The following is a 23,527-nucleotide window of genomic DNA, read 5'->3' on the forward strand; positions in this document are numbered from 1 at the left end:
TCAAGTAACACCTGATAGGATCAAGGTGCGAAAGCAGGCATCTAGGTGCTTTTTCTTTTTGGCTTTTGGACAAAGGCATGAGAATGTTTTGTGGAGCATGGTTTTGTTTCCCTGTTTGTTCTTTTTCTCCAATAGCCTGACAAATGAAAGGTTCCTGTGTTGCAAAATGCACTTTGTCCTGTCTTCAGACATAGAGGAAGACCTCTTGACTTTGGCTGGCTGTTTTTTACTTTTTCAAGTTCATTTCAGCATGTTTAAACATCTTTAGCTTTGCATGGAGTTTCTGAAGTGTAGTGGTTGTCACGTTCACCTCACATGCGAACGGTCCCCAGTTCGAAACTGGATAGAAGCATGACATTAGGCGTTGATATTAAAGCTTTTGACGTTGAGTCTTTGTTCTCGATGGCTCGTCATGACCACAGTAACCTTCCGCAGCCGGTTTCCGTAGTGTAGTGGTTATCACGTTCGCCTAACACGCGAACGGTCCCCATTTCGAAACTGGGCCGAAACACGCTGTTACCCTTTGGTATCCAAGCTTTTGACTTTCAGTTCTTGATCTCGATTGCTTGATGTCACCACAGTAAGCACTTGCATCTGGTTTCTGTAGTGTAGCGGTTATCACGTTCGCCTCACACGCGAAATGTCCCTAGTTCGAAACAGGGCAGAAACACAGCTTTTTCTCTTGGAAAACAATCTTTTTGACTTTCAGTGCTTGTTCTTTATTGCTTGCCATGACCACAGCATTTTTTGTTGGGTTGAATCGGTTGGTTTCTGTAGTGTAGCGGTTATCACGTTTGCTTTACACGTGAAAGGTCCTCAGTTTGAAACTGGATAGAAGCATGACATTAGGCGTTGATATTAAAGCTTTTGACGTTGAGTCTTTGTTCTCGATGGCTCGTCATGACCACAGTAACCTTCTGCAGCCGGTTTCTGTAGTGTAGTGGTTATCATGTTCGCCTAACACGCGAAAGGTCCCCAGTTCGAAACTGGGCAGAAACACGCTGTTACCCTTTGGTATCCAAGCTTTTGACTTTCAGTTCTTGATCTCGATTGCTTGTTGTCACCACAGTAAGCACTTGCATCTTTTTTCTGTAGTGTAGAGGTTATCACTAGTGTTGAGCATTCCGATACCGCAAGTATCGGGTATCGGCCGATACTTGCTGTATCGGAATTCCGATACCGACTTCCGATATTTTTTCAATATCGGAATCGGAAGTTCAGTTGATTGACGGCCTGACGTCATCATGATGCGCGGTGTGTGCGCATCATGATGCGCCGTCATTTCGGGCCTTCCGGGGGTCTCTGCCGGCCTGCCGGGGGGCTGTGCCGGCCTGCCGGGGGGCTGTGTGGACTGCCCGGGGTCTGTACCGGCCTGCCGGGGGGCTGTGCCGGCCTGCCGGTGGTCTGTGCACCCTGTGGGGGTCTGTACCGGCCTGCCGGGGGGCTGTGCCGGCCTGCCGGGGGGCTGTGCTGATGTCCGGGGGTCTGTGCAAGCATCGTCCGATGGGACTACAAGTCCCATCGGGCGATGCCTGCTACCATGACAGTGATTGACACATTAGCCAATGATGGGACAGTAGTAGTCCCATCATCCGGCTAATGTGTTAAATGTTAAAAAAAAAAAAAATACTACATACATACTACATGCATGCTACATACATACTACATACATACTACATACATACTACATACATGCTACATGCATGCTACATACATACTACATGCTACATACATACTACATACATGCTACATACATACTGCATGCTACATACATACTACATACATACTACATACATACTACATACATACTACATGCATGCTACATACATACTACATACATACTACATGCATGCTACATACATACTACATGCTACATACATACTACATATATACTACATACATACTACATACATGCTACATACATACTGCATGCTACATACATACTACATACATACTACATACATACTACATGCATGCTACATACATACTACATGCATGCTACATACATACTACATGCATGCTACATACATACTACATGCTACATACATACCACATACATACTACATACATACTACATACTACATATATACTACATGCATGCTACATACATACTACATGCTACATACATACCACATACATACTACATACATACTACATACATACTACATGCTACATACATACTACATATATACTACATGCATGCTACATACATACTACATGCTACATACATACCACATACATACCACATACATACTACATACATACTACATGCTACATACATACTACATATATACTACATGCATGCTACATACATACTACATGCTACATACATACCACATACATACTACATACATACTACATACATACTACATGCTACATACATACTACATATATACTACATGCATGCTACATACATACTACATGCTACATACATACCACATACATACTACATATATACTACATGCATGCTACATACATACTACATATATACTACATGCATGCTACATACATACTACATGCTACATGCATGCTACATACATACTACATACATACTACATGCTACATACATACCACATATATTCTACATACATACAATACATTCATACAATACATACATAGACATACAGTACATATAACATAGAGTAACATACTTACCAATACTTGTCACATTGTTCCCCGAAGCCATTGTCTTTTCCGGGATAAATATTAACATAACAAACCACAAAAATACTCACCCACGATCCGAAGCAGTCCACGAGTGTGTCCCACGACGATCTTGGGTAGAGAACTGCAGCATCAGATGATGCTGCCGTTCTCTACGGGCTGCAGGAATCCAATGACGGAAGGTAGGTATCCTTCCGCACTGTATTCCTCCGCCACTTAAAAAAAAAAAAGTCCCTAGTCTCACTTTATGCCATTGCTGCGTGGGAATTTCCCACACAGCAATGGCATAAAGTGAGACTAGGGACTTTTTTTTTTTTTAAGTGGCGGAGGAATACAGTGCGGAAGGATACCTACCTTCCGTCATTGGATTCCTGCAGCCCGTAGAGAACGGCAGCAACAGCTGATGCTGCAGTTCTCTACCCAAGATCGTCGTGGGACACACTCGTGGACTGCTTCGGATCGTGGGTGAGTATTTTTGTGGTTTGTTATGTTAATATTTATCCCGGAAAAGACAATGGCTTCGGGGAACAATGTGACAAGTATTGGTAAGTATGTTACTCTATGTTATATGTACTGTATGTCTATGTATGTATTGTATGAATGTATTGTATGTATGTAGTATATATGTGGTATGTATGTAGCATGTAGTATGTATGTAGTATGTATGTAGCATGCATGTAGCATGTAGTATGTATGTAGCATGCATGTAGTATATATGTAGTATGTATGTAGCATGCATGTAGTATATATGTAGTATGTATGTGGTATGTATGTAGCATGTAGTATGTATGTAGCATGCATGTAGTATATATGTAGTATGTATGTAGCATGTAGTATGTATGTAGTATGTATGTAGTATGTATGTGGTATGTATGTAGCATGTAGTATGTATGTAGCATGCATGTAGTATATATGTAGTATGTATGTAGCATGTAGTATGTATGTAGTATGTATGTGGTATGTATGTGGTATGTATGTAGCATGTAGTATGTATGTAGCATGCATGTAGTATATATGTAGTATGTATGTAGCATGTAGTATGTATGTAGTATGTATGTAGTATGTATGTGGTATGTATGTAGCATGTAGTATGTATGTAGCATGCATGTAGTATATATGTAGTATGTATGTAGTATGTATGTGGTATGTATGTAGCATGTAGTATGTATGTAGCATGCATGTAGTATGTATGTAGCATGCATGTAGTATGTATGTAGCATGCATGTAGTATGTATGTAGTATGTATGTAGTATGTATGTAGCATGCAGTATGTATGTAGCATGCATGTAGTATATATGTAGTATGTATGTTGCATGTAGTATTTATGTAGTATGAATGTAGCATGTATGTAGTATGTAGTATGAATGTAGCATGTATGTAGTATGCATGTTGTATGTATGTAGCATGTAATTTTTTTTTTTTTTTTTACATTTAACACATTAGCCGGATGATGGGACTACTACTGTCCCATCATTGTCTAATGTGTCAATCACTGTCATGGTAGCAGGCATCGCCCGATGGGACTTGTAGTCCCATCGGACGATGCCTGCACAGACCCCCGGAGCCTGCACAGACCACCGGCAGGCCGGCACAGCCCCCCGGCAGGCCGGCACAGCCCCCCGGAGCCTGCACAGCCCCCCGGCAGGCCGGCACAGCCCCCCGGCAGGCCGGCACAGCCCCCCGGAGCCTGCACAGACCACCGGCAGGCCGGCACAGACCACCGGAGCCTGCACAGACCCCCTGGCAGGCCGGCACAGCCCCCCGAAAGGCCCGTACAGACCCCAGAGAGGCTGTACAAGGGCAGGAAAGGGTTTTTCTTATTCCGATACCGGAAGTCCCATAGACTTGAATGGGACTTCCGGTATCGGAATCGGCGATACCGATACTTTTTTTAAAGATCGGCCGATACCATCCGATCCGATACTTTGAAGTATCGGACGGTATCACTCAACTCTAGTTATCACGTTCGCCTCACACGCGAAATGTCCCCAGTTCGAAATAGGGCAGAAACACAGCTTTTTCTCTTGGAAAACGATCTTTTTGACTTTCAGTGCTTGTTCTTTATTGCTTGCCATGACCACAGCATTTTTTGTTTGTTTGAATCAGTTGGTTTCTGTAGTGTAGCGGTTATCACGTTCGCTTTACATGCGAAAGGTCCTCAGTTCGAAACTGGGCAGAAACACAGCGTTCCTCATGCAAACTAGCGCTTTTGACAATGAGTGCTTGATCTTTAATGCTTGCCATGACCACAGTAAACGCTCTTGTCTGGTTACTGTAGTGTAGTGATTGTCCTGTTTGCCATCCTCCTGAAAGTTCCCTGTTTTGATCCCGGGCAGAAACATGTGGCTTTTCTTTATTTTGATCACAAACGTATATTGTTGGCTTAATTAGCCTTAGTTAGCATATTCTATTGCTGGTTTAATGAGCATTACTTTTACCAATGTGATTATTTCTACCCGTTTTTGCTTTTGGCAAGCATGTGTGTTTTTGACAGTGTCTAAGTGTTCCTAATTCAAGTAACACCTGATAGGATCAAGGTGCGAAAGCAGGCATCTAGGTGCTTTTTCTTTTTGGCTTTTGGGCAAAGGTATGAGAATGTTTTGTGGAGCATGGTTTTGTTTCCCTGTTTGTTCTTTTTCTCCAATAGCCTGACAAATGAAAGGTTCCTGTGTTGCAAAATGCACTTTGTCCTGTCTTCAGACATAGAGGAAGACCTCTTGACTTTGGCTGGCTGTTTTTTTCTTTTTCAAGTTCATTTCAGCATGTTTAAACATCTTTAGATTTGCATGGAGTTTCTAAAGTGTAGTGGTTGTCACGTTCACCTCACACGCGAACGGTCCCCAGTTCGAAACTGGATAGAAGCATGAAATTAGGCGTTGATATTAAAGCTTTTGACGTTGAGTCTTTGTTCTCGATGGCTCGTCATGACCACAGTAACCTTCCGCAGTGGGTTTCTGTAGTGTAGCGGTTATCACGTTCGCTTTACACCCGAAAGGTCCTCAGTTCGAAACTGGGCAGAAACACAGCGTTCCTTTTGCAAACTAGTGCTTTTGACAATGAGTGCTTGATCTTTAATACTTACCATGACCACAGTAAACGCTCTTGTCTGGTTACTGTAGTGTAGTGATTGTCCTGTTTACCATCCTTCTGAAAGTTCCCTGTTTTGATCCCGGGCAGAAACATGTGGCTTTTCTTTATTTTGATCACAAACGTATATTGTTGGCTTAATTAGCCTTAGTTATCATATTCTATTGCTGGTTTAATGAGCATTACTTTTACCAATGTGATTATTTCTACCCGTTTTTACTTTTGGCAAGCATGTGTGTTTTTGACAGTGTCTAAGGCTAGTTTCACACTTGTTTTTTTTTGCAGCGCGTTTTTCCCGCAAAAAAACGCTTTGAAAAAACACATACAAAAGCATACAACTGCTGCGTTTTTTTCAAGCATTTTTATGAGCATGCATGAAAAAAACGCAGCGTTTTTATGCGTTTGTATGCGTTTTTAGTGCGTTTTTACCTCGTTTGCGTTTTTTTCCAACATTAGGTGGCCCCTCACACTAACCCAAACCATGACTTTACTAACCCTAACCCTGACCCTAACCCTAACCCTAACCCTGACCCTAACCCTAACCCTAACCCTGACCCTAACCCTTAACCAAATCATACTTAACCCTAACCCAAACCCTAAACCCTAACTAACCCTAACCCTAACCCTAACCCTGACCCTAACCCTAACCCTAACCCTGACCCTAACCCTTAACCAAATCATACTTAACCCTAACCCAAACCCTAAACCCTAACTAACCCTAACCCTAACCCTAACCCTGACCCTAACCCTAACCCTAACCCTGACCCTAACCCTAACCCTAACCCTAACCCTAACCCTGACCCTAACCCTTAACAAAACCATACTTAACCCTAACCCTGACCCTAACCCTAACCCTGACCATAACCCTAACCCTAACCCTGACCCTAACCCTAACCCTAACCCTGACCCTAACCCTTAACCAAACCATACTTAACCCTAATCCTGACCCTAACCCTGACCCTAACCCTTAACAAAACCATACTTAATCCTAACCCTGACCCTAACCCTAACCCTAACCCTAACCCTGACCCTAACCCTTAACCAAACCATACTTAACCCTAATCCTGACCCTAACCCTGACCCTAACCCTTAACAAAACCATACTTAACCCTAACCCTGACCCTAACCCTAACCCTAACCCTAACCCTGACCCTAACCCTAACCCTAACCCTAACCCTGACCCTAACCCTTAACCAAACCATACTTAACCCTAATCCTGACCCTAACCCTGACCCTAACCCTTAACCAAACCATACTTAACCCTAACCCTGACCCAAACCCCAACCCTAACCCTGACCCTGACCCTAACCCTAACCCTAAACCCCCTTAACTAACCCTAACTCTAACCCAAACCCCTAAATTCCATGGTTAAAAAAAAAAAACGCATATGCAAAAAAACGCATACATGAGCATGCCAGTGCGCACATATAGGCATCCATAGGCTATAATGGCCATTTTTAGCGCAAAACGTGCGCATATGTGCGCATGCGCTTTTTTGCAGGGCCAAAAAATGCAACATGCTGCGTCTGGAAAATACAAACGCACACCCCAAAAAAATGCAGCACATGAAAATCGCATACATGTGCTTACAAGCGCGCAGGTATGCGCACCCATGTTAAATATAGGGGAAAAAACGCATGCTCACATATGCGTTTTTTTCCAGCGCTAAAAAACGCAAATGTGAAACCAGCCTAAGTGTTCCTAATTCAAGTAACACCTGATAGGATCAAGGTGCGAAAGCAGGCATCTAGGTGCTTTTTCTTTTTGGCTTTTGGACAAAGGCATGAGAATGTTTTGTGGATCATGGTTTTGTTTCCCTGTTTGTTCTTTTTCTCCAATAGCCTGACAAATGAAAGGTTCCTGTGTTGCAAAATGCACTTTGTCCTGTCTTCAGACATAGAGGAAGACCTCTTGACTTTGGCTGGCTGTTTTTTTCTTTTTCAAGTTCATTTCAGCATGTTTAAACATCTTTAGCTTTGCATGGAGTTTCTGAAGTGTAGTGGTTGTCACGTTCACCTCTGGGCAGAAACACAGCGTTCCTCTTGCAAACTAGCACTTATGACAATGAGTGCTTGATCTTTAATGCTTGCCATGACCACAGTAAACGCTCTTGTCTGGTTACTGTAGTGTAGTGATTGTCCTGTTTGCCATCCTCCTGAAAGTTCCCTGTTTTGATCCCGGGCAGAAACATGTGGCTTTTCTTTATTTTGATCACAAACGTATATTGTTGGCTTAATTAGCCTTAGTTAGCATATTCTATTGCTGGTTTAATGAGCATTACTTTTACCAATGTGATTATTTCTACCCGTTTTTGCTTTTGGCAAGCATGTGTGTTTTTGACAGTGTCTAAGTGTTCCTAATTCAAGTAACACCTGATAGGATCAAGGTGCGAAAGCAGGCATCTAGGTGTTTTTTCTTTTTGGCTTTTGGACAAAGGCATGAGAATGTTTTGTGGAGCATGGTTTTGTTTCCCTGTTTGTTCTTTTTCTCCAATAGCCTGACAAATGAAAGGTTCCTGTGTTGCAAAATGCACTTTTTCCTATCTTCAGACATAGAGGAAGACCTCTTGACTTTGGCTGGCTGTTTTTTTCTTTTTCAAGTTCATTTCAGCATGTTTAAACATCTTTAGCTTTGCATGGAGTTTCTGAAGTGTAGTGGTTGTCACGTTCACCTCACACGCGAGCGGTCCCCAGTTTGAAACTGGATAGAAGCATGACATTAGGCGTTGATATTAAAGCTTTTGACGTTGAGTCTTTGTTCTCGATGGCTCGTCATGAAAACAGTAGCCTTCCGCAGCCGGTTTCTGGAGTGTAGTGGTTATCACGTTCGCCTAACACGCGAAAGGTCCCCAGTTCGAAACTGGGCAGAAACACGGTGTTACCCTTTGGTATCCAAGCTTTTGACTTTCAGTTCTTGATCTCGATTGCTTGTTGTCACCACAGTAAGCACTTCCATCTGGTTTCTGTAGTGTAGCGGTTATCACGTTCGCCTCACACGTGACAGGTCCCCAGTTCGAAACTGGGCAGAAACACAGCGTTTCTCTTGCAAACTAGCGCTTTTGACAATGAGTGCTTGATCTTTAATGCTTGCCATGACCACAGTAAATGCTCTTGTCTGGTTACTGTAGTGTAGTGATTGTCCTGTTTGCCATTGTCGGGATCCCTCAGATATCTCTTTCTTCTGAAGGACCGATGTTCTTGGGTGTAAGGCACCATATGTCTCTAATTGATTCCTCCGTCGAGAAGGATAACACAGACACAAGCTGTATAATACCACTCTGGATGCCTGCCAAGACGCCTCTGGCTTATCAGTTAGGCTTCCATCTTTTATAGCAAAGAATTTAAACATTTACAGACATGCGCAGTATAAAAAATGATTTCACAACTTGTTTTCTACAAAGAAAGTCATGTAGGCTAAAAAGCAGGAGTATTTGACCTTGGTTCACAAGGGAACAGAAAAGATAAGTTTTAAACAAGAAAATGCAACATAGACAGAACTCAATTTAACTACTTCAGTTCCTATCATTCCCCCCTTTGACATCTTTATTCTTCACAATCTGGAACACTGGATCCTGCAACGACAGCTGATAGTGCCCTATTCACCAGGTACTATCCCAGGCCAACGGGTTGCCCGAGGGAGACAGGTATCTTCTTTTACCCTCTCCATCCCCCAGTTACTAAGGCCACGTCTGTCATCACAAGAGTACGCTCCTTCATGCCAGAAATGAGATGTCAACCTAAAACCCCTACTGGTAACCATTTATATGCATTGTCTCCACATATCCAGTACATGTCACTAGGTAGGTCCCATAGGGCTGAATGTTGTAATACCAGTCTATGAACCAGATCTATGAACGCAGATACATTCTGAAGCATACACCAATTTGGAAGTTGTCCTAAAGGGCTACAATAGCCTACATCGGGATTTCCACAGGTGGGAATTCCTTTCTCATATCCAGATGACTCGTTGCAAGGTATATTACCTGAAATATTAAAACAAGTTTCATTATTGCCCTGGGGAAATAAATTGGAATACTCCCAGGACGTGTTATGCAACCTTCTTTCTAGCAGTATTGGTTTGAAGGCATCAGTAGAGTGGGAAGTTACATTAAAACTAACTTGTAGGCCATACATTGGAATTTGCCCCAGGTAGGTTAATCGAGTTCTATTCCTGGGTACCCGAGCCCCCCCTTTATATGCCAGATATTGAAGGTGTGCATTACTTCCTGAAAGGTTACCCTGCCACCAAGGGTATCCTACCCATCCCACAATAGGTATTCCAACAGTTGTGTTCCATAACTTCACATTATTTGTGGCATTATTAGCAAGTGTATCAGAACAACTGGTCCAGGCAAATAATTCCTCGGGTGGCACAGGAATAACAAGGAACGGAATACTAGTGGCCGATATTGGTGAATGTGTGCAGATCCAGCAATCTGCTGGAGGCTGAGTGTCATTTAACCAATCATTCAGTAATTTTTCATGATGTTGTATAAACTTATTATTCAAGGACATTGGAGAATTTAGATTGTCCCACGCAGCTACCATTATTACAGATAATGCAACAAAACTAAACCAAAACATTATGCACTCTTATGCTTTGTTAATTCCTGTGGCTAGTTTGCAATGTGATGCGTGGATCCAGGTTGGTCGTCCTTCCAACTTAACAGAAGTAGGCGTTGTCAGGAGTACTTGGTAAGGTCCCTGATATCGGGGTTCAAGGGTCTTTCTGGAGTGTTTCTTGACATATACGTAATCACCAGGTTGCAGACAGTGAGTTCCTTCCACACTATCTGGATCTGGAATGGAAGAGAAAACTAGAGAATGCATTTGAGTTAAATGCTTTTGCAACTGGATTACATAACTTGTCAAATTATCCACATTGAGTGTTAAGACCTGTGGGTAGTACAACCCTGTGTTTGGTGGTCTTCCAAACAGTATCTCGAAGGGTGACAGTTTAGCTTTCCCCGTGGGTGTGTGCCTTACTGAGAATAATGCTAATGGGAGACACTCTGGCCATGGTCTATGGGTTTGCTTCATGGTTTTCTGTATTTTCAATTTTAGTGTCCCGTTCATTCTTTCTACCTTCCCTGAACTCTGTGGGTGGTAGGGTGTATGAAATGCTTGTTCTACACCTATCATTTGCATTACATTTTGCATTACCTCAGCAGTAAAGTGTGTACCTCTGTCTGATTCAATTGTTTCAGGGACACCGAATCGTGGTACTAGTTCCATCACCAGTTTCTTTGCAGTGGCTCGAGCTGTAGCCGTTTTCACCGGGTAGGCCTCTGGCCATCCAGAGAAGAGATCTACACATACTAGGATATTTGCATACACTCCTACCTTGGTAGCTGTATGTCGTCAATCTGCCGTCTCTGAAACGGGTAGAGAGGCCTAGGTGTCGCTTTCTTAGGGACTTTTACTGTTTTACCTGGGTTGTGCTGTGCACAGATGAGGCATGATTGTACAAGTTTCGCGGCTGCATAACTGAAACCAGGAGCGATCCAGAAGGCATCTACCATGGCACACATGTGACTTTTTGAGGTGTGATTGGGGCCATGTGCTGCTTGCGCCATGATTGGGAACAGGGACTTTGGTGGGCACATTTTATCCTTATTCTCCCATACTCCATTTGAGTTCAGCTCAGCTCCCAGTCTCCCCTGGTGTACCTTCTCTGTTTGGGCAGCCTTTTGCTGGAGGGATTTCAGGACATCTAGACCCAATGTGGCTGGAATACGCTGACTCCCCGCCACCGTCCACTGCTCTCTCTAGGCCGCCTTGTGCTATTTTAGCAGCCTCGCTCGCCCTTCTATTGCCCTCTACCTCCACGGAGTCACCTTTGTGTGTGCTTTTACCTTGACAATGCCAACCTGGACTGGTAACATCAATGCCTCCATCAATTGTTTCACCAGCTCTGCATTTTTAATGGGCTTCGAATCTGTGAAAATATTAGCGACTTTACCTGCAGCGGCTCTACACGCCTCAGTGAGTGCCTTCAACTCTGCCTCCTGCGCAGACATGTGAGGAGAGAGTGGTTCCGCTCGGATTACCTCATGTGAGTATACTACTGCATATCCAGTGTAGAATCGTCCATCCTGGTGGTATCTGGGGCCATCTACAAAAAAGAAACTCAAAGTCTGCATTAGGAACAGGTTTTTCATGAATGTGTGCAAACCCAACTGTCTCCTGACTCATCAGTTCTATGCAGACATGTTCATGCGTCATGTCAAAGTATCCTTCCTCACTTGCTAATACGGTCACCAATTCCCCCTTTTCTGAATCCACAGGCAGGAGGGTGGCTGGATTCAGAACGTTACATCTTGTGAGGAGTGACATACTCAGGAATTAGTAGAGCACACTCAAGTTGGAGCTATCTGGCCATAGACAGATGTTTTGGTTGAACTTGTAGGAGTATGGCATGGATGTCATGTGGGGAATAGATTGTCAAAAGAAACATCAGTGTCATCTCACATGCCTTCCCTATTACGTCTCCACTTTTTTCCTTGTGCTCCAGCATACATGACAGGTCGTTTTATTGTCCTTGTTTGCTCAATTTCTTTAGCTACCTTAAGGAGGTCTTTCAGATCTACATATCTCCATTCAGGTCTGGCTGTCTGTACTGCGTCTCGTAAGTCTTTGTTCATACCGTCAATGAATGCATTCACCAGTATTCTAACATCAAGTGGGTTTATGCAAATGTACCCATGTCTGCCCATTTCAGCTGTAACCGTCCAAAGTACATCTCTACACTCTCTCCTTTTTGCTGTGTCACATTAGTCAGGAGTACAGACTGCTCTGATTGTTCCACTGCAGCCCATTGTCTTAGTGACTCACAGTACGTCTCCCCAGATCATGCAGATTTATCATCCATGCCCCAAGCCTGATTCTTTGTCACATCTGTGTGTGTCTTAATTATATGTCCTAGTGCGTCACCTGCCTTTAAACTCACCAACCTCTCTAGGTCTGCCCAGGTACACTTATATGTCTGCTGTACTTCCTTTATGTGTCTGTAAAACAGGAATGGTTGGTCTTCAGGGTCAGGCAGCTGCTTCAGCAAAGCTAGCTGGTCAGAGGGGCTCCAGGGACAATACTCCTGCATCTTTCTTATTCTAGTCACACTTCTAGGTCCTGATGGGGTTGGTCGTCTGATGTCTACTGCCAGCTTACTCCTCAAGGGCCAATGTCCCCACTACCCACTATCCACACTATTATGTCAGCTTCTTATGATCTTGTCTGGATATGATTTAGTGCAATTCGCTTAGGTCAGTAGCACAGGTCACACAAGTAGCTATTCAGTCTGGGTTTGTCTGAGTCTGACCACAGTGTTTACAAGTCCATCTGTTTTGTCTGGGTCTCTGGTTACACTTTGTCAATCAAACATTCATAATACACCTTCCATACTGCTGCACATTCTCAAGCATCATTTATTCACTTGCTATTTTCTTCCCTTGTCTGTGCCTTTTTGTACATCCAAACATTCACACTCTGGCATTTTTGCCTTTTTCAATATTTGTCCCACTTGTTTTACTGCTTCCTTCCTTCTCTGTCTTTTGTAATTTGACACAATTTGCTATACAAATCAATCACACAACTAGAAGCAGGTTCAAACACATTAATGACCAAGCAATCACTTACAATGACCAAACAATCACTTACAATTCCCTTCTAATTTAGGCACCATATCTTACTTTTAACTTCCAATCTTCAATTAAGTACTGTTGCTTTAAAATGCACAAATCTTTCAGCTCGTACCTTACGGATAGAATTACAGAGAATTTTGAGCACAGCTCACACTCAGCAGAGATAAGAGCTAAGGGAGAAGAAAAACTGCGCAGCGCCATCCTTCCTCCCTCCCGTCAGAATGCAGCGTCGTCCTTCACAGAATTCTGTAGTTCTTTACACTTATCAAAATCAATTTCTACAAAGAAACTCAAAATCACGGGATTTCACTGTAAGGGCAGATAACTGTATAATGAGATTAACCATGCCTTGCCCTTTTTCTGGCCAAATGCATTCAGGAAACTTTACAATGTAATGCCACATATAACACGAACTATATCATTACTCAATTCATTCAGTCTCAGATGTAGATTTGAAATATATATAACGCATCTGTCCGGGATTCCACCACAACTAGAAAGGTCACAAATCTCTTGACACAAAAATGATGTGTGATGATTCATTCATACGTGCTCATTCACTGATTTTTTTTTTTTTTTTTTTTTTACTCAATTACTCATCTCTCATCTTATTCAGAGGTTCTCATAGACATATATACAAGGATTCACACAGCCTGCCTATCTTGCACTTTGGATTTGATTACTACTTTTTCCAGGTTCTTTGCTGCACTACTTCCATATCTATCCTCAATTATATCACATAACCGGTCTCCTTCTTCAGGTGTCTTTCCCTGACTGTTCCCCATCTTTCTATCCTGTTTCTCTTGTTTCTTCCTGTTAGTCCCCTGCCTTAGGTGGTTTATTGGGTAAGCTCAAGACTAGGCTCTACTATACCTCGTTACCTTCTTCCTAAGGTGCCAACAGGTTAAACGGGGTGTCTGTTCCTCCTTGTACTACGTGTCTCGTGTACTTATATGCTAGGTAGCATCCGAACAGTAACACTCCCACAACACACAGGATTGTAAACAAAGTATCCATTTATCGGGGTTCTTCAGTCATATCTTGTCACAGGCTCATTTCGTGGTCCAGTGCTCATTCGGTCACACTCTTATCTGTCACAAGGTTTATTCATAAAGAGTGCTGATTTAAGCTTAGGCGGTGACCTCCCCGAAAGGACGCTGTCACATGACCCAGTTAGGCAATATCACCACTCTTTGAACGAATACCTACTGTGCAGCTTATTTGTCTACTTTCCACAGTCCTTCAAATCAAGGCAGTCACTCAACAACCTCCTCTATTCCTAGTGCGGAACCGTCTATTGTGAAAAACTTGTCCGTCCGGGCTGCGCAGTATGAACTGTTCACCCAGCCTTATATTCCGTAATGTCAGACCTCTCAACGTGTCACTCAATGGGACATGTGTATTCAATGCTAACAATACCCACCACTGTTCTCCCTTCTTGAAGTGATGAAACTTTTTATGTTTGTGTCTGGGGTTGTCCCTGCAAATGTCCAATCACCATACCCGTTATGATTTGCATCAGTTCTTCTCCTAAAAATAGCAGTACACAGGCAGAATCTGCAATAGCCTCTCATTCAGACAGGAATTACATATGCGTGTCACACCCAATTTCCTCAGAGTTCTTATATGGACCTGATTTTACGACCCCCTCCTCTACTAGATTCCCCTTGATACGGACGTTAGTTATAATGATAGATTATGAAGAGCAGAGAAGAGAAGAATTGATCTCTTACCTGGACAGGTGTTTAGGTCTGCTGTTCACAATTTCATCAGTAACTGGAGTGGTCTGTAGATGGGGTAGTCTTGGAGAGGTGCCTATATCAGGTCCCTGTTTCGGGCGCCAGGAAACTGTCAGGATCCCTCAGATATCTCTTTCTTCTGAAGGACCTATGTTCTTGGGTGTAAGGCACCATATGTCTCTAATTGATTGCTCCGTCGAGAAGGATAACACAGACACAAGCTGTATAATACCACTCGGGATGCCTGCCAAGACGCCTCTGCCTTATCAGTTAGGCTTCCATCTTTTATAGCAAAGAATTTAAACATTTACAGACATGCGCAGTATAAAAAATGATTTCACAACTTGTTTTCTACAAAGAAAGTCATGTAGGCTAAAAAGCAGGAGTATTTGACCTTGGTTCACAAGGGAACAGAAAAGATAAGTTTTAAACAAGAAAATGCAACATAGACAGAACTCAATTTAACTCCTTCAGTTCCTATCACCATCCTCATGAAAGTTCCCTGTTTTGATCCCAGCAGAAACATGTGGCTTTTCTTTATTTTGATCACAAATGTATATTGTTGGCTTAATTAGCATTAGTTAGCATATTCTATTGCTGGTTTAATGAGCATTACTTTTACCAATGTGATTATTTCTACCCGTTTTTGCTTTTGGCAAGCATGTGTGTTTTTGACAGTGTCTAAGTGTTCCTAATTCAAGTAAAACCTGATAGGATCAAGGTGCGAAAGCAGGCATCTAGGTGCTTTTTCTTTTTGGCTTTTGGACAAAGGCATGAGAATGTTTTGTGGAGCATGGTTTTGTTTCCCTGTTTGTTCTTTTTCTCCAATAGCCTGACAAATGAAAGGTTCCTGTGTTGCAAAATGCACTTTGTCCTGTCTTCAGACATAGAGGAAGACCTCTTGACTTTGGCTGGCTGTTTTTTTCTTTTTCAAGTTCATTTCAGCATGTTTAAACATCTTTAGCTTTGCATGGAGTTTCAGAAGTGTAGTGGTTGTCACGTTCACTTCACACGCGAACGGTCCCCAGTTTGAAACTGGATAGAAGCATGACATTAGGCGTTGATATAAAAGCTTTTGACGTTGAGTCTTTGTTCTCGATGGCTCGTCATGACCACAGTAACCTTCCGCAGCCGGTTTCTGTAGTGTAGTGGTTATCACGTTCGCCTAACACGCGAAAGGGCCCCAGTTCGAAACTGGGCAGAAACATGATGTTACCCTTTGGTATCCAAGCTTGTGACTTTCAGTTCTTGATCTCGATTGCTTGTTGTCATCACAGCAAGCGCTTGCATCTGGTTTCTGTAGTGTAGCGGTTATCACGTTTGCCTCACACGTGACAGGTCCCCAATTCGAAACTGGACAGAAACACAGCTTTTTCTCTTGGAAAACGATCTTTTTGAGTTTCAGTGCTTGTTCTTTATTGCTTGCCATGACCACAGCATTTTTTGTTTGTTTGAATCGGTTGGTTTCTGTAGTGTAGCGGTTATCACGTTTGCTTAACACGCGAAAGGTCCTCAGTTCGAAACTGGGCATAAACACAGTGGTCCTCTTGCAAACTTGCACTTTTGACAATGAGTGCTTGATCTTTAATGCTTGCCATGACCACAGTAAACGCTCTTGCCTGGTTACTGTAGTGTAGTGATTGTCCTGTTTGCCATCCTCCTGAAAGTTCCCTGTTTTGATCCCGGGCAGAAACATGTGGCTTTTCTTTATTTTGATCACAAACGTATATTGTTGGCTTAATTAGCCTTAGTTAGCATATTCTATTGCTGGTTTAATGAGCATTACTTTTACCAATGTGATTATTTCTACCCGTTTTTGCTTTTGGCAAACGTGTGTTTTTGACAGTGTCTAAGTGTTCCTAATTCAAGTAACACCTGATAGGATCAAGGTGCGAAAGCAGGCATCTAGGTGCTTTTTCTTTTTGGCTTTTGGACAAAGGCATGAGAATGTTTTGTGGAGCATGGTTTTGTTTCCCTGTTTGTTCTTTTTCTCCAATAGTCTGAAAAATGAAAGGTTCCTGTGTTGCAAAATGCACTTTGTCCTGTCTTCAGACATAGAGGAAGACCTCTTGACTTTGGCTGGCTGTTTTTTTCTTTGTCAAGTTCATTTCAGCATGTTTAAACATCTTTAGCTTTGCATGGAGTTTCTGAAGTGTAGTGGTTGTCACGTTCACCTCACACGCGAACGGTCCCCAGTTCGAAACTGGATAGAAGCATGACGTTAGGCGTTGATATTAAATCTTTTGACGTTGAGTCTTTGTTCTCGATGGCTCGTCATGACCACAGTAACCTTCCGCAGCCGGTTTCTGTAGTGTAGTGGTTATCACGTTCGCCTAACACGCGAAAGGTCCCCAGTTCGAAACTGGGCAGAAACACAGCTTTTTCTCTTGGAAAACGTTCTTTTTGACTTTCAGTGCTTGTTCTTTATTGCTTGCCATGACCACAGCATTTTTTGCTTGTTTCAATCGGTTGGTTTCTGTAGTGTAGCGGTTATCATGTTCGCTTTACACGCGAAAGGTCCTCAGTTCGAAACTGGGCATAAACACAGTGGTCCTCTTGCAAACTTGCACTTTTGACAATGAGTGCTTGATCTTTAATGCTTGCCATGACCACAGTAAACGCTCTTGTCTGGTTACTGTAGTGTAGTGATTGTCCTGTTTGCCATCCTCCTGAAAGTTCCCTGTTTTGATCCCGGGCAGAAACATGTGGCTTTTCTTTATTTTGATCACAAACGTATATTGTTGGCTTAATTAGCCTTAGTTAGCATATTGTATTGCTGGTTTAATGAGCATTACTTTTGCCAATGTGATTATTTCTACCCGTTTTTGCTTTTGGCAAGCATGTGTGTTTTTGACAGTGTCTAAGTGTTCCTAATTCAAGTAACACCTGATAGGATCAAGGTGCGAAAGCAGGCATCTAGGTGCAGTTTCTTTTTGGCTTTTGGACAAAGGTATGAGAATGTTTTGTGGAGCATGGTTTTGTTTCCCTGTTTGTTCTTTTTCTCCAATAGCCTGACAAATGAAAGGTTCCTGTGTTGCAAAATGCACTTTGTCCTGTCTTCAGACATAGAGGAAGACCTCTTGACTTTGGCTGGCTGTTTTTTTCTTTTTCAAGTTCATTTCAGCATGTTTAAACATCTTTAGCTTCGCATGGAGTTTCTGAAGTGTAGTGGTTGTCACGTTCACCTCACACGTGAAAGGTCCCCAGTTCAAAACTGGATAGAAGCATGACATTAGGCGTTGAAATTAAAGCTTTTGACGTTGAGTCTTTGTTCTCGATGGCTCGTCATGACCACAGTAACCTACCACAGCCGGTTTCTGTAGTGTAGCGGTTATCACGTTTGCCTCACAAGCGAAAGGTCCCTATTTCGAAACTGGGCAGAAACACAGCTTTTTCTCTTGGAAAACGATCTTTTTGACTTTCAGTGCTTGTTCCTTATTGCTTGCCATGACCACAGCATTTTTTGTTTGTTTGAATCGGTAGGTTTCTATCGGTTGGATTCTGTAGTGTAGCGGTTATCACGTTAGCTTTACACGTGAAAGGTCCTCAGTTCAAAACTGGGCAGTAGCACAGCGTTCCTCTTGCAAACTAGCACTTTTGACAATGAGTGCTTGATCTTTAATGCTTGCCATGACCACAGTAAACGCTCTTGTCTGGTTACTGTAGTGTAGTGATTGTCCTGTTTGCCATCCTCCTGAAAGTTCCCTGTTTTGATCCCAGCAGAAACATGTGGCTTTTCTTTATTTTGATCACAAACGTATATTGTTGGCTTTATTAGCATTAGTTAGCATATTCTATTGCTTGTTTAATGAGCATTACTTTTACCAATGTGTTTATTTCTACCCGTTTTTGCTTTTGGCAAGCATGTGTGTTTTTGACAGTGTCTAAGTGTTCCTAATTCAAGTAACACCTGATAGGATCAAGGTGCAAAAGCAGGCATCTAGGTGCTTTTTCTTTTTGGCTTTTGGACAAAGGCATGAGAATGTTTTGTGGAGCATGGTTTTGTTTCCCTGTTTGTTCTTTTTCTCCAATAGCCTGACAAATGAAAGGTTCCTGTGTTGCAAAATGCACTTTGTCCTGTCTTCAGACATAGAGGAAGACCTCTTGACTTTGGCTGGCTGTTTTTTTCTTTTTCAAGTTCATTTCAGCATGTTTAAACATTTTTAGCTTTGCATTGAGTTTCTGAAGTATAGTGGTTGTCACGCTCACCTCACACGCGAACGGTCCCCAGTTCGAAACTGGATAGAAGCATGACATTAGGCGTTGATATTAAAGCTTTTGACGTTGAGTCTTTGTTCTCGATGGCTCGTCATGACCACAGTAACCTTCCGCAGCCGGTTTCTGTAGTGTAGTGGTTATCACGTTCGCCTAACACGTGAAAGGTCCCCAGTTCGAATCTGGGCAGAAACACGCTGTTACCCTTTGGTATCCAAGCTTTTGACTTTCAGTTCTTGATCTCGATTGCTTGTTGTCACCACAGTAAGCGCTAGCATCCGGTTTCTGTATTGTAGTGGTTATCACGTTCGCCTAACACGCGAAAGGTCCCCAGTTCGAAACTGGGCAGAAACATGGTGTTACCCTTTGGTATCTAAGCTTTTGACTTTCAGTTCTTGATCTCGATTGCTTGTTGTCACCACAGTAAGCACTTGCATCTGGTTTCTGTAGTGTAGCGGTTATCACGTTCGCCTCACACGTGACAGGTCCCCAGTTCGAAACTGGGCAGAAACACAGCTTTTTCTCTTGCAAACTAGCGCTTTTGACAATGAGTGCTTGATCTTTAATGCTTGCCATGACCACAGTAAATGCTCTTGTCTGGTTACTGTTGTGTAGTGATTATCCTGTTTGCCATTGTCGGGAACCCTCAGATTACTCTTTCTTCTGAAGGACCGATGTTCTTGCGTGTAAGGCACCATATGTCTCTAATTGATTGCTCCGTCGAGAAGGATAACACAGACACAAGCTGTATAATACCACTCTGGATGCCTGCCAAGACGCCTCTGGCTTATCAGTTAGGCTTCCATCTTTTATAGCAAAGAATTTAAACATTTACAGACATGCGCAGTATAAAAAATGATTTCACAACTTGTTTTCTACAAAGAATGTCATGTAGGCTAAAAAGCAGGAGTATTTGACCTTGGTTCACAAGGGAACAGAAAAGATAAGTTTTAAACAAGAAAATGCAACATAGACAGAACTCAATTTAACTCCTTCAGTTCCTATCATTCCCCCCTTTGACATCTTTATTCTTCACAATCTGGAACACTGGATCCTGCAACGACAGCTGATAGTGCCCTATTCACCAGGTACTATCCCAGGCCGACGGGTTGCCCGAGGGAGACAGGTATCTTCTTTTACCCTCTCCATCCCCCAGTTACTAAGGCCACGTCTGTCATCACAAGAGTACGCTCCTTCATGCCAGAAATGAGATGTCAACCTAAAACCCCTACTGGTAACCATTTATATGCATTGTCTCCACATATCCAGTACATGTCACTAGGTAGGTCCCATAGGGCTGAATGTTGTAATACCAGTCTATGAACCAAATCTATGAACGCAGATACATTCTGAAGCATACACCAATTTGGAAGTTGTCCTAAAGGGCTACAATAGCCTACATCGGGATTTCCACAGGTGGGAATTCCTTTCTCATATCCAGATGACTCGTTGCAAGGTATATTACCTGAAATATTAAAACAAGTTTCATTATTGCCCTGGGGAAATAAATTGGAATACTCCCAGGACGTGTTATGCAACCTTCTTTCTAGCAGTATTGGTTTGAAGGCATCAGTAGAGTGGGAAGTTACATTAAAACTAACTTGTAGGCCATACATTGGAATTTGCCCCAGGTAGGTTAATCGAGTTCTATTCCTGGGTACCCGAGCCCCCCCTTTATATGCCAGATATTGAAGGTGTGCATTACTTCCTGAAAGGTTACCCTGCCACCAAGGGTATCCTACCCATCCCACAATAGGTATTCCAACAGTTGTGTTCCATAACTTCACATTATTTGTGGCATTATTAGCAAGTGTATCAGAACAACTGGTCCAGGCAAATAATTCCTCGGGTGGCACAGGAATAACAAGGAACGGAATACTAGTGGCTGATACTGGTGAATGTGTGCAGATCCAGCAATCTGCTGGAGGCTGAGTGTCATTTAACCAATCATTCAGTAATTTTTCATGATGTTGTATAAACTTATTATTCAAGGACATTGGAGAATTTAGACTGTCCCACGCAGCTACCATTATTACAGATAATGCAACAAAACTAAACCAAAACATTATGCACTCTTATGCTTTGTTAATTCCTGTGGCTAGTTTGCAATGTGATGCGTGGATCCAGGTTGGTCGTCCTTCCAACTTAACAGAAGTAGGCGTTGTTAGGAGTACTTGGTAAGGTCCCTGATATCGGGGTTCAAGGGTCTTTCTGGAGTGTTTCTTGACATATACGTAATCACCAGGTTGTAGACAGTGATTCCTTCCACACTATCTGGATCTGGAATGGAAGAGAAAACTAGAGAATGCATTTGAGTTAAATGCTTTTGCAACTGGATTACATAACTTGTCAAATTATCCACATTGAGTGTTAAGACCTGTGGGTAGTACAACCCTGTGTTCGGTGGTCTTCCAAACAGTATCTCGAAGGGTGACAGTTTAGCTTTCCCCGTGGGTGTGTACCCTACTGAGAATAATGCTAATGGGAGACACTCTGGCCATGGTCTATGGGTCTGCTCCATGGTTTTCTGTATTTTCATTTTTAGTGTCCCGTTCATTCTCTCTACCTTCCCTGAACTCTGTGGGTGGTAGGGTGTATGAAATGCTTGTTCTACACCTATCATTTGCATTACATTTTGCATTACCTCAGCAGTAAAGTGTGTACCTCTGTCTGATTCAATTGTTTCAGGGACACGGAATCGTGGTACTAGTTCCATCACCAGTTTCTTTGCAGTAGCTCGAGCTGTAGCCGTTTTCACCGGGTAGGCCTCTGGCCATCCAGAGAAGAGATCTACACATACTAGGATATTTGCATACACTCCTACCTTGGTAGCTGTATGTCGTCAATCTGCCGTCTCTGAAATGGGTAGAGAGGCCTAGGTGTCGCTTTCTTAGGGACTTTTACTGTTTTACCTGGGTTGTGCTGTGCACAGATGAGGCATGATTGTACAAGTTTCGCGGCTGCGTAACTGAAACCAGGAGCGATCCAGAAGGCATCTACCATGGCACACATGTGACTTTTTGAGGTGTGATTGGGGCCATGTGCTGCTTGCGCCATGATTGGGAACAGGGACTTTGGTGGGCACATTTTATCCTTATTCTCCCATACTCCATTTGAGTTCAGCTCAGCTCCCAGTCTCCCCTGGTGTACCTTCTCTGTTTGGGCAGCCTTTTGCTGGAGGGATTTCAGGACATCTAGACCCAATGTGGCTGGAATACGCTGACTCCCCGCCACCGTCCACTGCTCTCTCTAGGCCGCCTTGTGCTATTTTAGCAGCCTCGTTCGCCCTTCTATTGCCCTCTACCTCCACGGAGTCACCTTTGTGTGTGCTTTTACCTTGACAATGCCAACCTGGACTGGTAACATCAATGCCTCCATCAATTGTTTCACCAGCTCTGCATTTTTAATGGGCTTCGAATCTGTGAAAATATTAGCGACTTTACCTGCAGCAGCTCTACACGCCTCAGTGAGTGCCTTCAACTCTGCCTCCTGCGCCGACATGTGAGGAGAGAGTGGTTCCGCTCGGATTACCTCATGTGAGTATACTACTGCATATCCAGTGTAGAATCGTCCATCCTGGTGGTATCTGGGGCCATCTACAAAAAAGAAACTCAAAGTCTGCATTAGGAACAGGTTTTTCATGAATGTGTGCAAACCCAACTGTCTCCTGACTCATCAGTTCTATGCAGACATGTTCATGCGTCATGTCAAAGTATCCTTCCTCACTTGCTAATACGGTCACCAATTCCCCCTTTTCTGAATCCACAGGCAGGAGGGTGGCTGGATTCAGAACGTTACATCTTGTGAGGAGTGACATACTCAGGAATTAGTAGAGCACACTCAAGTTGGAGCTATCTGGCCATAGATAGATGTTTTGGTTGAACTTGTAGGAGTATGGCATGGATGTCATGTGGGGAATAGATTGTCAAAAGAAACGTCAGTGTCATCTCACATGCATTCCCTATTACGTCTCCACTTTTTTCCTTGTGCTCCAGCATACATGACAGGTCGTTTTATTGTCCTTGTTTGCTCAATTTCTTTAGCTACCTTAAGGAGGTCTTTCAGATCTACATGTCTCCATTCAGGTCTGGCTGTCTGTACTGCGTCTCGTAAGTCTTTGTTCATACCGTCAATGAATGCATTCACCAGTATTCTAACATCAAGTGGGTTTATGCAAATGTAC

The 23,527-nt window shown here is 42.9% G+C and overlaps 7 non-coding genes across 7 annotated transcripts; all 7 read left to right on the top strand.

Moving 5' to 3' along the window:
• The first annotated feature begins 926 nt into the window (after positions 1 to 926).
• TRNAV-AAC (transfer RNA valine (anticodon AAC)) lies at positions 927 to 999 on the top strand. The gene has a single exon. It is a non-coding gene; the product is annotated as a tRNA-Val (tRNA).
• Positions 1,000 to 4,773: 3,774 nt separating this feature from the next.
• On the top strand, positions 4,774 to 4,846 carry TRNAV-UAC (transfer RNA valine (anticodon UAC)). The gene has a single exon. It is a non-coding gene; the product is annotated as a tRNA-Val (tRNA).
• A 768-nt stretch (positions 4,847 to 5,614) lies between these two features.
• TRNAV-UAC (transfer RNA valine (anticodon UAC)) lies at positions 5,615 to 5,687 on the top strand. The gene has a single exon. It is a non-coding gene; the product is annotated as a tRNA-Val (tRNA).
• A 10,576-nt stretch (positions 5,688 to 16,263) lies between these two features.
• On the top strand, positions 16,264 to 16,336 carry TRNAV-AAC (transfer RNA valine (anticodon AAC)). Its single transcript has one exon. It is a non-coding gene; the product is annotated as a tRNA-Val (tRNA).
• A 1,095-nt stretch (positions 16,337 to 17,431) lies between these two features.
• On the top strand, positions 17,432 to 17,504 carry TRNAV-AAC (transfer RNA valine (anticodon AAC)). Its single transcript has one exon. It is a non-coding gene; the product is annotated as a tRNA-Val (tRNA).
• A 1,962-nt stretch (positions 17,505 to 19,466) lies between these two features.
• TRNAV-AAC (transfer RNA valine (anticodon AAC)) lies at positions 19,467 to 19,539 on the top strand. The gene has a single exon. It is a non-coding gene; the product is annotated as a tRNA-Val (tRNA).
• An 86-nt stretch (positions 19,540 to 19,625) lies between these two features.
• TRNAV-AAC (transfer RNA valine (anticodon AAC)) lies at positions 19,626 to 19,698 on the top strand. Its single transcript has one exon. It is a non-coding gene; the product is annotated as a tRNA-Val (tRNA).
• The last annotated feature ends 3,829 nt before the right edge of the window (positions 19,699 to 23,527 follow it).

This window comes from Dendrobates tinctorius, unplaced genomic scaffold (assembly GCF_039654945.1).
Source record: "Dendrobates tinctorius isolate UK_male_01 unplaced genomic scaffold, ASM3965494v1 ptg000251l, whole genome shotgun sequence".
Classification (NCBI taxonomy): domain Eukaryota; kingdom Metazoa; phylum Chordata; class Amphibia; order Anura; family Dendrobatidae; genus Dendrobates; species Dendrobates tinctorius.